Below are 15,348 nucleotides of genomic sequence, written 5' to 3' on the forward strand. Positions count from 1 at the left end.
AAAATTTCAAATAGCGGTTTGCGCAGGCGCAACGAATATATATTGATTCAGTATTTCTTCATTTGTAATCCAATCTTCTCATTACACCTTCAGCATTCTTCTACAACATTACATTTCAAAAGATTGTTTTTCTACACTTGTTAATACCATGTTTTACTACATCTTTCTAACTAGTTGCAAACGGCCGTAGCCGTGTAGAAACACCGGATCCCATGAGATCTCCGAAGTTAAGCAACATTGGGCGTGGTCAGGAGTTGGATGGGTTGCCACGCGCTGTTGGTGGTGGGTAAGGGAATGGAGGAGCGGAAAGGAACTGGCCACCCTACCGCACGTAAACTCCGGCTCAGGAACACCTCTGCGGAGGTTCGGACCTGCTTTCGGGCAGAATAACCCTTACTTTACCTTCTAACTAGTTGGGAGTCCACGTCTGCTCCTGGGGAAAGATATGGTATTCAATGTCTGGTTTCTGAATTTCTGCCTAACTGTAATGAAGTCTATTTATTCTTAACCAGTATTTCCAGGTCTCGATACAGACGTTATTCGTGGTTTTATTTCCCTTCATCGAATGCGATTTGTAAAGTTTCTCGGTCAAGACGTGATAATTTTCAAAACAAATTTGGGTTGGTGATCTCTATGCATGATATCGAAGTACTCATTCATTCATTCATTCATTCATTCATTCATACATACATACATACATACATACATACATACATACATACATACATACAGGCATTTATCACAATTATACACTGTTATGCCTTTCTGCGTTCAGTCTGCATCCTCTGTGTGTTAACCAAGGACCTTCAACAATCCTCGATGCAACCAATTCTATGGCCTCACTTAGTTCAACACCTCTTACCTTTCTAAACTTAGAAACTTGATTCAACCATGTTCACCTTAGTCTCCCTCTGTTTATCTTACCTTCCATACTCGAAAGCCCATGGCGCAACAGCTCCGAAGGGCCATGGCCTACCAAGCGACCATTGCTCAGTCCAAAGGCCTGCAATTTAGGAGGTGCCGTGTGGTCGACACGACGAATCCTCTCTCTTTCTAGACCGGGGCCACTATCTCGCCGTCAAATAGCTCCTCAGCTGTACTGACGTAAGTTGAGTGGACCTCGAACAAGCCCTCATATCCAGGTAAAATTCCATGACCTTGCCTGCAATCCAAACCGGGGCCTCCAGATAAGAGGCAGGCACGCTACCCCTACACCGCATGGCCGACATCTTACCCTCTATAGCCTAGTCAGTTATTCTCCTCCATTCGCCTTACATGACCCCAAAACTGAAGCTTTTTAAAATGCACAGCTTCATCCATTTTCATTCCTAACTTAGACATATCCTTATATTGAGTGCTCGTTCACCATCGTTCCCACCTGTTTGTACCAGCAAACGTTGAACTACGAGCAACAGCTGAGTGAAGACCAGAGGAATTGTTTTGAGTTGTGGCCCTCCTTGTGTTCAGGCGGCTAGGACTATACTGTACAATCCACCTGTGATCTAGAGGCGAAGTTCTCACAGGGACTATGTGTAAGTCAAGTTACCATCCTACTTCCCAGAAATTTACCGAGTACGCTCTTAAGCAAGCCTTGGACTTACGAGAGTTACATAGTTCCACTTCCATTTGACAGCGAGGGATTCCTTGGAAACAACTTGCAGAACAAAATAATTGATCACCTGCCCAAATTAATTTGGAAATTCATGTGATAGAAAAGCCCAATTATAATATTAAACACTAACTAGGCTTCCAAACTATTCCACATTTCTCCTTCTTCTTTCCGGCATTTTTCAAAATATATTGGAGTCCGTGATTCATGTCAATTTGGAGCACTTTAACGGCTTGATGCCCTTCCCGACGCCACCTATATTCATCTATTGCGTGCTTCTATGGTTGGCAGTGTGTTATTTTGTGTGCAAATGAGTAGGAGACTATTAATACGAACACGAAATCTCAGTCCCCGAACTAAGGAATGACCCATATACAGTTAAAAACCCCACCCAGCTGGAAATCGAATCTCTGAATCCGACCATTCAGTCAAGGAGCCGGACCATAATCGAGGGTTTATTGATAAAACCACAAACAAAGACAAAGAGAAAGACACCTCCGTACAGGCCATGAAGGCCCTTCGAGGAGTGGAATGTAAAGGCTTCCACCATTGTTAACCGGCACGTGATGGGTTAGAGTGGTTAGATCTACGCCCGGCCGCCTTTGCCCCCAGGAATTAACCTGGTACTCATTTTGGTATAGGCTGAGTGAACCTCAGGGCCATTTTACGACTTCCTGACGGGGATTCGAACCCACGTCCTTCCGGACGAACCGAGCACGCCTTTACTGCCTCGGCCAGGCAGCCCCTCTGATAAAACCACACTTGTCAAAAAATACATATTTTCAAACACAGACAGGTCTTATGGCGACGACGGGATAGGAACGACCTAGGAATTGGAAGGAAGCGCCCGTGGCCTTAATTAAGGTACAGCCCCAGCATTATCCTGGTGTGAAAAATGGGAAACCACGAAAAACCATTTTCAGAGCTGCCGACAGTGGGGCTCGAGCCCACTATCTCCCGATTACTAGATAGTTTAAATTCTTTTATATCATTCTATAGTTCATGGAGGTTTTATCACTTTATTATGATGTTACAGTACAATCATTACTTTTTGGACTCTATTTCAGATTCAAGACTGTTTTAACTGGATGAAAATTACTGACACTTGAAGGAATGGTGTTCTTGCGGGAAATGTTTGATTTGTTTAATACAACTTGTATAACTGAAGGACCCCCCGGAATAAGTGTCTATGCCACAAAACTAAAAGGTTCAGGAAGCAGAAAAAAAATGTTGAAAAATGAGAGAATGAAAAATATATATTTTATAATAAATTAGATTATTTAAGGAACACTTGCAAGTAAAATTATCACAAATTAACCATATTTAGGTAGTAAAAATGTACTTTCTTACTTTGAAATCATAGAATAAGGGTCTAAACCACATTTTCACTGTTTGATAGTGTTATTGTCAGATGAATCACTCTAAATCACTATAGAATCCTCTAAATTCTTGAGGCATATAGTCACATATTTTTAGTAGCTCATTATTTTTTTTTCTTTCTTAATGGGCAGTGTTGAGCGGTGGAATTGTGGCAATTCTTGAGGAGGAGTAGCTGATTCCGTCTGTTCTTGACACCTTTAACTAAGGTATATATTTCTCAAGGAGCAATTAAACAGATTTTTGCGTATATACAGATGTGGGGTCATCTTCAGAAAACTTCAGACACATTGTTTCAGTAATCTTGAATTTAGGGACTTCGACCAACATTCCCTGTAGTTGGCTTAGGTCTTTCAAGTCAGAACTCTGGAATAGCTCTCGTACATGGAAATGTACCTTATGTACTAAACAATGACCAAATTTAATCTAAGAATCTTCCTTACCACAACATAACCTATTTATTACAGACCTTTATTCCACTCACCTGTTGTGGCCTCTTTTTACTTCTTTTACAACTGCTTTCTTTGTTGTATAAGCCTCACCCTTATTTCGTTTCCTTTTCCGTTCATTATACTTGCAATTATCCGTATTTATCTTTTTTCTTGTTTTATTCAAGTTTTTAACTCGTTGGACGAAACATCCAACACACTGGCATCCATCTAGAACGAGTGGCATACACCTTTCTTCCAGGCAAAGAAGTTTTATAACAAACAAATTAGCTATTTCTTTTAAACATAGGACTTTCACAGTTCGCGTGCAGTAACCTAAGATGGTATAGACCCTTATTCCGCAAAAAACTGAACTTGCTGAAAAATGTGGCTTAGACCCTTCTTCCGGGGGGGCGGCGGGCTTCAATTTACGCGAAAATTGTTAAGAAATGCTATTCAGTTTCCTCGTTGAAATTATAGGACGTTAAGAAACAAAACTTTCTAAGATTTTCCTTAAACTGAAATTGGATTTCAAAATTTATTCTGGATCACGGACTCCATTACTGATATCTTCATCATCAACATCACTAGTTTGATCCAACTCACAAGAAGACAACAGTTTTCCACAGAATTGCAGAAGATTCTGTCAGTCTTCTTACCTGATGGCAGGGACGTATAGTACAGTTCTTTCAGTTAAAGCTCTGCAGGCAGTGTTCCTTTGTTCCTAACAGTGCGTATTTTATAATCATGGTGTTAACATTGCTCCCCATCCCGATTAGAAATAATTTCCAGCAAAGAAAAACATATTTAGGACAATTGGTGATTTGCTTTACGTCGCACCGACACACATAGGTCTTATAGTGACAACGGGATAAGAAAGGGCTAGGAGTGTGAAGGAAGCGGCCGTGGCCTTAATTAAGGTGCATCCCCAGCATTTGTCTGGTGTGAAAATTAGAAACCACGGAGAACTATCTTCAGGGCTGCCGACAGTGGGTTTCGAACCTACTGTACCATCTCTCGAATACAAGCTGCGCGACGCTAGCCGATGGCCACTTGCTGGAATTATACATGGACAACTGGGATGTTTCTGGAAACTGTTACTTTTTGAAAGTCTATAAATTGATTAATTGAGGTTTCTATTGGCATTTGGGTAGTTTAGCATTGGAAGAACCCTCTATAGGCAACCACAGAAACCTGAGTCTTCAAATTTTGGACAGGTGGTGTTTTTGTAATAAACGCCTCAGTTCTAGCTGTCTCTGTGGATCAGTGGTAGAGTGTCGGCCTCCGCATCGCGAGATAGCGGGTTCAAACCCGGCAGAGGTGGTCGTATTTGTGAAGGGCGGAAAAAAGTCCATTCGACACTCCATGTCGTACGACGTCGGCATGTAAAAGATCTCTGGTGACACATTTGGTGTTTACCAGATAAAATTCATTAAATCTCAACCACATACGCCCAAGAGAGTTTCGGTTTACTCGGTCTGCCATCTAGCGGGCCTAGAGTAAAACGGAACGTCGAAATTGACGCGCAGACAGCCAGATGGCGTCAAATTGAAACGTCTGCACACGATAGCTGAGGCCATACGATTATTATTATTATTATTATTATTATTATTATTATTATTATTATTATTGCCTCAGTTCTCCCTTGTATTAATAGAAAATTAGCCTGCCTGATACCATGATCGTAAACGTGTCAAGTCTTTACTGTTTCACAGAATGGTTTGCCGGTTCAGTCCCGCTGGTGACAAGGTCACAATGAGAATGTTGGCCCGCAGGGTAGAAGAGGTCGTGGTATACAATTTTCATCACCAGAATGCGTGCCAAAAACCTAGATTCAGTACCAAATTTCTCCGCAGTCTTCATGTGGAGTGAAGGCATATAACGCTGTTAAAAGCGATTCCTCAATCAGATGTGCACCTCCAGCTTCTTCATACCGGCGAGCTGGCTGTGGGGGGGGGGGGGGAGGGCGCAGCTGTGCGCTTGCATCTGGGAGATAGTGGGTTCGAACCCCACAGTCGACAGCCCTGAAGTTGGTTTTCCGTGGTTTCAAGGCAAATGCTGGGGCTGTACCTTAATTGAGGCCACGACCACTTATTTCCCATCGTCGCCATAAGACCTATCTGTGTCGGTGCGACGTTAAGCAAATTCTGAAAAAAGAAAAAGGAAAACAGCATCTTCATTTATATTTGCAATACTTTTCCCTTTTCATATTTAATCCGAAAATAATATATAAGTTATGACATAACCTCCAAAACCTTCGTAACGTTACCGTCCGGCGTGTACTTGTTGATCGATCATTCGATTCCTTCATCCGCTTCAGAATAGGCATTTTGCTCTTTGTTCCTTTTATGTTAAGTTCATGTATTGCTTTTGCAAAACTTGCCAACTCCGTTTCATTTTTAAGGGCACTGATAAGGTTCTGTACCCTTAAATATGATCTTCCAATAGTTGCGTTGAGTCTGCTACGCCATTCCTCTATAGAATTCGTGGTGTGGTGTCTGTTTTCGAAACAGTTTCATATCTCCTGACGTACAGATTCAGCCTGGATCTGGGTAGTGGGACTATGTCATCGGAATAGGTCACGTGCGTAATGTTCTCCCGCCGACCTAGATTCCATCAAAATTCTGCCGGAATATTTATTCCACAGTTTCCTTGAGAATGACGTTGATATATTTTGGGGACTGTGTTGGAGATCTCCGTGAGCAGTCTCCTATGCCTTTGCCCTACTCAGGCAGGTTCTTTCTTATTATACTGGCAAACTAATAATAATAATAATAATAATAATAATAATAATAATAATAATAATAATAATAATAATATTGAAGATATTCGGAAGAGAGAAAGAAACATGCTCAGAAAAGTCTTGACCCAAATGTAAAAAAATGGGGACTTAAATGTAACAAAAAGTTTTATCAAAGAACAGAAGTGGTTGAACTGATGGAGAAAAGAAAGGTACAGTTTTATGGACACTTGTTGAGGATGGACAATAACAGACTGACGAAAAGAATCTTTGAATTCTTTAAGAAGAGGAAGATTGTGCTGAAAAATGGTTTCAAGAAGTAAGTTGGACTTGACTAAGATGAGAGTTGAGAAAGATGATACATATAATGGACAGAAATCTATTTAGGCAACCGTTAAAACGTTCCGCAGTTTCCCGGAGGTTGGGAAGGCACTAGTGAGGAAAGAGAGATCCTATACAGAAGAAGAAAGTAGGAGAAAGGATGAAAAGATACAGGCAGAGAGCGAAGGCAGACAAGGCTGAAGAGAAGGCTAAAAATACTGCAAAGATTCTATAATGTAGTCTGTATATGGCCGAAAATAATAATAATACCGGGTGAGTTGGCCGTGCGGTTAGGGGCGCGCAGCTGTGAGCTTGCACCCGGGAGATAGTGGGTTCCAACCCCACTGTCGGCAGCCCTGAAGATGGTTTTTCCGTGGTTTCCAATTTTCACACCAGGCAAATGCTGGGGCTGTACCTTAATTAGGCCACGGCCCCTTCCTTCCCACTCCTAGCCCATTCCTGTCCCATTGTCGCTATAAGACCTACCTGGTGTCGGTGCGACGTAAAGCGAATAGCAAAATAATAATAATAATAATAATAATAATAATAATAATAATAATAATAATAATAATAATAATAATAATAGGGTACTGCTGTTTCTAGTAAACGATAATACCAGCATTCATATACTAGATACAATCTATGATTGTGCGTATTTCATTCTATTATTCCATTACTTTCTACTTCGACCAGTCAACGAGTTGTGTTCTGTATATTGGACAGAAATTGTTTATAATCTGCACGCACAAAGTCGTTCCACGACATGACAAACGTCTGAATTTATTGATCAGTCTGATTTATTAGCGGTCTTTACCATCATCCTTTTTGGAACATCTTATGGAATATTGATCTCTCTTAAAGATTATACTGGGAACAGACTACCGTTAGCAATTCATCGATCCACTAAAAATATCATCAGGTAAGAGCTGCGAGAGTTCCTACAGGAATCTTAATTTGTAGGTGAATCGTCTCAACCATAGTAGCCAACATGTCGATCGCTATACGTTTTGTCCAGTATCTCTCTTTCTCATTTAACAAGGGTTGAAAAAAAAGAAAACATTGCAGAAAAAACCACCACGATCTCTTCAGTGTGATTTGTTCTTAAATCTCTCGTATACAAAATTTCATTTCAAAATGAAAGGAAACTCTTATTCCTTATTCGTTCAAAAACAAAATATATACAATGACACATTCTATAAAGGATTACAGGTCGAAACTGTAAGGGGCCCGTGTAGGGCCTCTATGGTAAAATATCGTATCAACGATACATATAGTAGTATCATTGGATAAAATACGTACTTTTAGTACAGAAAACAACACTTTTGCTTACCGATCACGGTTGCTACTGTATATGTACTGCAGATGTATTTACTTCAGTAACTGAGAATGCGAGACCAATACCCCCCCCCCCCTCATTCCCCTGAATCAAGTCCCTCGTATAAAATAGCTTGAATGTTTACATGCCCGAACAAACAATTCACCGAATAGAAATGCCTGAACAATTTTACCCGAATAAAAAAATACGGAAGGCCAGACAGTCCCGAGCAATTCAACATCCCGAATAACACAAAATACCAGAATGAACAATATTGTTTCCCTTGCTACACACCTAGACCCACACTTTTGGAATATGGATGATCAAATTATTAGTTCACACGGCAGAGGAGTAAATCTCCTATTTCATGGGTACATATATGTTGAAGGTAGAGTTATTCCCCAATGGAAAAACGAATTGGGACCGACAAAAGATACGGAACAAAGAATATCGTACTAGGGCTGTTAAAAGTGGACATGAGGAAGAGCTTCAGGTTTCAAAATATGTTGAGGTGACAACGCACGCCCAAAATGGCGAGAGTACCGACGCATAATGAGTGAAAAATCAAGCTGAAACGTACATCAAGTGATTACCTTATAAACTAACTCCAGCAAACGTATTGAATAATGAACTTCTTAGGGTTCCATCACCCGTACCCGCACTGTTACCGGACCGCGAGAGTTCGAAGAAAACATTGAGGAGGGTCAAAGGCTTATTGTTAATCATTAATCGATCGGTAAAAATGTTCTTCATACTTTGTAGATAACTTTCAGGGTGATTAGGTTTACGGAATTTGTTGTCCTTCGGGGGGCGGGGAGTTTTTTGGGGATTGTTTTTGCTAGTGGCTTTACGTCGCACCGGCACAGATAGGTCTTATGTCGACGATGGGATAGGAGAGGCCTAGGAGTTGGAAGGAAGCGCCCGTGGCCTTAATTAAGGTACAGCCCCAGTATTTGCCTGGTGTGAAAATGGGAAATCACGGAAAACCATCTTCAGGGCTGCCGACATTGGGATTCGAACGCACTATCTCCCGGATGAAAACTCACAGCCGCACCCCTCTAACCGCACGGCCAACTCGCCCGGTTTGGGGAAAATTAATTCGGGAAATTGGATTAGGGGAAATGTCCATTCGGGTAAAGGGCTTTGGGTATTTGCCCAGGAATTCGTGTGATATACGTAAAGCAATTACTATTTGGGAGGCCACCACAATGTTTACCGCTTCCATTTCTTGGATTTAGGTGGAATCAGAAGTCTAAAATGAAGGAAGGTGTCATTACTTTACATGCATTTTTAGAGGGAGGTATAAAGGGGCACGTTTGACTAAGACACATATTACAGACTTCATTGAGGTTTGTGGGCACGAGAGAGTTAAAACCCTGTCATTAGAAGAAGAATTTGAAAATATGTCTCCTGAGAGAAATGTAACTATTACAAAATGCAGCGAAAAATCTGCGTCTCCCTTTGGATGAACACATTTTAACGGATCAGCATTTGATAATCCTACACTGCATGGATTTATTTTTACACGCAACTCTGTCGTGCAAAAAATAAAGGGAGTTTAGATATGTAACAACACACTGACAACAGATTTTTGATGTATTTCGTCAAATGGTGAGCGAAAGAGGGAAAAATTCAGGAGTGTGCAAGAACGCTACATCATGCATTGAAGGCTACTTAATATACAAATATTACCCAGAACAGTATATGAGAAGAAGTATTTGTTATTAATCGTAAGAACATAGAAAACTGATAAAATGATTCCTAAACAATTAAAAGAGATTTATTATATTGATGGAATTGGAAAATAATAGCTTGCTTAAATGGATAGGTTATGACCAAATTTCAGCTGATGTGATAGCGTTTGAAACAATCTGCATTCTTTTTCAAACTCAATGCTGCTCGGTCATGGCCATCCATCAACTTCTGTTAATTTCAGATGAGCACCAACCATAAGACATAGATTGCACGTTTGCTGGGTAACATTTCCTGGCCATCCATCCATACTTCACATCACAGCCTGCACGGTTGCTTGGTGACATTCCCTGGCCATAATTTACATCACAGCCTGCAGAGTTGCTAGGGTTACACTTCTGTAAAGCTAACTTCCGTAATGAATATTTTCAGATAAGCCCCAGCCATAAGGCATTTATATAAAAAGGAATTACGAACATATTTGCTAAAGGTAAGCAACTCCTTCTTGAGAAAACTCAATACATATTACAATACAATACACATTATTATTATTATTATTATTATTATTATTATTATTATTATTATTATTATTATTATTATTATTATTATTATTATTATTATTATTATTATTATTATTATTCTTTGGACTTGAGACTTGCATCATTAATGAAACAGTTATCATATAGAACACTATCAAGAAGTACTTCAAGTCATTGCTGCCCATAACCTTCGAACATACATCTGAATAAAAATGCCCTAGCTGCATGATGTAGCAAAAATGTTACATTCATATTTCATGACTTTTTAGTAACAAATATTGTAAGTTGATAATTATTAGACGCTTAAGCTAAAAGATAAATATATTGCGGATAGGGCAGTATTTTTATTGAACTTAATCATAAGCGAATCACCTAGAATTATATTCCAGTGTTACTCATGCATATATAGCCTCCATGACATACGTCCAACTACCTCAGGAAAATATTCTTCTTCCTCCACTTTTCCTACATATGTTGGGTCACGGGTTCGAACCGTGTCGCACATGTGGATCTGGCCATGTTTCATGGCCGGATGCCCTTCCTGGTGCCAACCCTATATGGAGGGATGTAATTACTCTTGCGTGTTTCTGTGGTGGTTGGTAGTGTGGTGTGTTGTCTGAATATGAAGAGGAAAGTATTGGGACAAACACAAACACCCAGTCCCGGGCCAGAAGAATTAACCAGACGTGATTAAAATCCCCGATCAGGTCGGGAATCGAACCCGGGACCCTCTGAATCGAAGGCCTCAACGCTGACCATTCAGCCAATGAGTCGAACTACCTCAGGCAAAGATAACATAACAAATATATGGAGAAATATTTTGCCCCTAGCCCCACGTAGCATCATTTATGGAAGTAGAGATGTCAAAGATATTTGGTATACAGTAAGGTTTGCCATCTTTCAGCATGGTACTGAACTACCACAAGAAAAATACTGCGTAGCAGTGCAGGGATAATTTCCTTGAGAATGCCCCATCATAGAAGGTTATACACAAGACATGATTTCGGAAGCCTGATAAATGACATGAACTACATTGTGTCCTATTTAAATGTAATTATTATTCAAAATATTGAGAAAAATATGTCTTAGATCTGGAGGTCATCGGAAAATTTGTGTAATGAAATGGTATCATGTAACAAAATGTGTGACGGAAGTGTAACCTAGCAACCGTGCAGGCTGTGATGTAAAGTATGGACGGATGGCCAGACAATGTTACCTAGCAACCGGAAAGCTGTGTCTTATAGGGTCGCGGTCATCTGAAATTATTAACCGTTCCTATACAAAGTTCTCCGGCCATCCATCCATACCTCACTCACAGCCAGCACGGTTGCTAGGTTACACTTCCATCGAAATTTTGGTATATGCACTGTATTAATTTACTTTAATTTCGCACAACATGCATAATTAGAGGACATACTCTTAAGCATTTTCACAGAATTTTGTCAGAGATATTTCTCTGCGCTTACATGTCATTACGTGATATCTGTCACATGGGTTATCACAAAGTTTGCACACGCATAGTTCATCCGGTTGGTGGTAGATGTCTCTCATGCAGATACCGTGGTGAAAACCATGAACAGCAAAACGCGTCATGAAGTGCCTCAATGCGTAATTGGCTTTTATCCATTCTCTGTTGACCATAGCATCTGTAGCGTAAAATTCAGGAAATATTTCTTCTCTTTTTCCTTGCAGTTCACGGAGTAGACTCTGGTATGCTTCTCTTGATGGCAGGCATAAGTCGTATCTTAAATCCTCAATGTAGAAGGATTCTCTGGCGAGAACATATGCCAGACGTGAGGGTGTATACTTTGAAATACACAAAGCCTTGTTCAGGAATCTTGCTTTTAATTTTTCGATTTCCTTCAGATTCTTCTTTCTTAATTGGTCCCAAATTAAAGTCAAACCATATGTCACTATTGGAGTGATTTTTAACTTAAAATTTTTTAACGCGGTATTTAATGATAACTATACTTCACTTACACAAATTTCAGGATGATCTCCTGCTCTAAGACATGTTTGCGTCAACATGCCTCTTTTCCCAGGCATTCCTTCCCTGTTTTCATATCGTTGAAAAGGTATCAATTACAACAGAATCATTTTAGAGGAGTCCGACTCGTTGGCTGAATGGTCAGCGTACTGGCCTTCGGCTCAGAAGGCCCCGGGTTCGATTCCCGGCCGGGTCGGGGATTTTAACCTTCATTGGTTAATTCCAATGGCCCGGGGGCTGAGTGTTTGTGCTGTCCCCAACATCTCTGCAACTCACACACCACACATAACACTATCCTCCACCACAATAACACGCAGTTACCTACACATGGCAGATGCCGCCCACCCTCATCGGAGGGTCTGCCTTAAAAGGGCTGCACTCGGCTAAAGATAGCCACACGAAATTATTACTTTAGAGGAGAGAAGGAAAACGTTCAGAGTGTAAAAAAATGTCAATGGAAAAATTAATTTTAGCATTGTTATTATGTTCAATCATAGTAAATGAATTATTATACGAAGTATTTCTGTTAAAACGTTTCCAGTTTAAGAAGTATTCCAGAAAAGAGGATGGATTTGGTACTGCAACTTTAAATAGTTCCCTCTGAAAGTCATACATTTCACTACAGTCATCATAACACTGACTGTATTAAAAAATACAATTATCACAATAATTAATTTACAGCGAAGGCACAGATTACGGAAATAATAGTAAATGAAATCATCGAACAGAACAACGTTAATTAAACAAAGTTTTCTTCTGTTGGTGATGATCGCGTTCCCCGGAAATGTTTCCCCATTGCCTAAATTGGTACATTATGTTTTGGCCAATTCACCCCGAAGGATTCGGTAGGCCTCCTTCAAACGTGATTTTTAACACCCTGTTTGAGATGGTTTTGGACGGATTTGGCGATTTATTTACCTTACATATTATGGAGCTTCCTACCAACGTATGTTTTCCATCATCTTCTCAATTTTTTTCAATTTTCTGGATTTAGTACCTTTTGGAAATAGGCTTCTCATTTGTCGCCTGAGAAAATCGCTAGAAATATCTTGGTAAACACGAGAGTCAGTATGTTTTAAGTTTAGCTATTATACACCGTTCCAGATGATAATAATAATAATAATAATAATAATAATAATAATAATAATAATAATAACAATAATAATAATATACCGAGCGAGTGGCTGCGTAGTTTGGGTCACTTGCTGTCAGCTTGCATTTGGAAGATAGTGTATTCGAACCCGACTGTCGGCAGTCTAATATAGTATCTCGTGGTTTTCCATTTTCGCAAAGGGGGCTGTCCCTTAATTAAAGACACTGTCGCTTCTTTGCCGCTACTAGCCCTTACCTATATCATCGTTGCCATAAGACCTACCTGTGTCGGAGTGACGTAAAACAAATTGTAGTAATAATAATAATAATACCAAATGAGGACATGCAATACAATGCTTGTTCTGCTCACACAGTGGTTAGCGCGTCGCTGGATATCTCGGCCATGGCACACATTTGAAATGTGTTTTTGAAATACCACAAATAATAGTCGGAGAAATGGAAACGTGCATTAAAAGTGCTATGCCAGTTAGTGAGGGCAGAAATTTCAAATTAAGGGAAAGAACTCTATTATACCAAACGTTCCATTTCTGCTGCAATACAGACAATTATAAAGTAGCAATTGTTCAGCAACTATGTAGATATGAATTAGGAACTGCCTGGCCGAGGCGTTAAGGCATGCTCGGTTCACCCGGAATGACGTAAGTTCGATTCTCCTTCCGGAAGTCGTAAGATTTAAGAAACAAGATTTCCACTTCCGGAGGTGCATAAGGCCCTGAGGTTTACTCATCCTGCACCGAAAATGAGTACCAGGTTAATTCCTTGGGGCAAAGGTGGCCGGGCATGGGATTAAGAAATGTTAACGGCGTTGTTAATAACAATGACAGAATGCTTGACCTAGTATTGTCAAATATCACTCACATTACTGTCGACCAAAACTTCCATCCTCTCGTACCAGAGGACAAACATCATCCGGCCTTAAACATTACTTTTTGTTACCAAAAGAAGGGAGAAAAATGTAATGATGCGGGAAATAAAATTGTATACAATTATAACAAGGCAGATTTTGAATTGTTATACAGAGGACTTTCGCACATAGATTGGAGCTTTCTGGAAAATTACACTGATGTTAACCAGGCTCTAGATATATTTTATTCTAAATTTTATTCTGTTTTAAATGTCTGTGTTCCGGCAACCGTCGGGAAAAAGAAACGATACCCTTGTTGGTTTACGCAAGAGATAATAAGAAATATTAGGCGGAAAGCATACCATCACAGGAAAATTCGCGAAGGGCAGAAAAATCAGATTTCCCATTCCTTGAAATTCAAAAAATTGAGAAGAAGTGTTAAGAAAGATATAAGCATCGCGTATAAAGCCTATATCGGGCAGGTAGAGCACGAAATAGGCGTAGATACTAAGAACTTTTGGGCATTCGTTAAATGTAAGCAGTGTAATGAAATACAATGGAAAAGAACTAATAAGCGACAAATCTGTTGCTGACAGTTTTGCAGGCTATTTCTCATCTGTATACTCAGAGAAACGGGCGCAGTATGATTTACCGAAATATGAGAATACGGAAATAGATCCATTGATGAATGTACTAAATGTTAATGAAATTAGTACTACCGAAATTCAAAACGCAATGCGCAAGATGAAACCTAATAAAGCCGCAGGCCCAGATCTCATCCCTCCGTATATAATTAAAGGCTGTGGAGATATTTTATTACACCCTCTCTCAATTATTTTTAACATTTCGCTAAAAATTGGAACTTATCCTACAAAGTTAACACGAGTTAGTCCGCTTCACAAATCCGGGGATAGGTCAGTAATTAATAACTACAGACCCGTTGCAATTTCTTCCGCATTAGCAAAAGTCTACGAACAAACCCTATATCGGCATGTGTTCGAACATATAGAAATTATCATCAGTGACACCAAACATGGCTTCAGACCGGGGAAATCGACAACGACAAATTTGTTGGAGTTCACTCATGAAGTGTCGGCAGCCATGGATACAGGAGGCCAAGTTGATGTAGTTTTCGCAGATTTTAGAAAAGCATTCGATAAAGTTGATCACGGTGTACTTTTAAATAAATTAGCTTATTATGGACTCTCTTACAGCTTAATAAAATTATTTGCATCATATCTCTCTGATAGACAACAATTTGTGTCTTATAAAGGATTTGAATCTGAGTAGAACAATACCCGATGTAGTGTCCCACAGGGCTCAAATCTTGGACCATTACCCTTCTTACTACTTATTAATGGTCTTCCTAAATGCATACAGTAT

The sequence above is a fragment of the Anabrus simplex genome, chromosome 6, assembly GCF_040414725.1.
Source record: "Anabrus simplex isolate iqAnaSimp1 chromosome 6, ASM4041472v1, whole genome shotgun sequence".
NCBI lineage: Eukaryota > Metazoa > Arthropoda > Insecta > Orthoptera > Tettigoniidae > Anabrus > Anabrus simplex.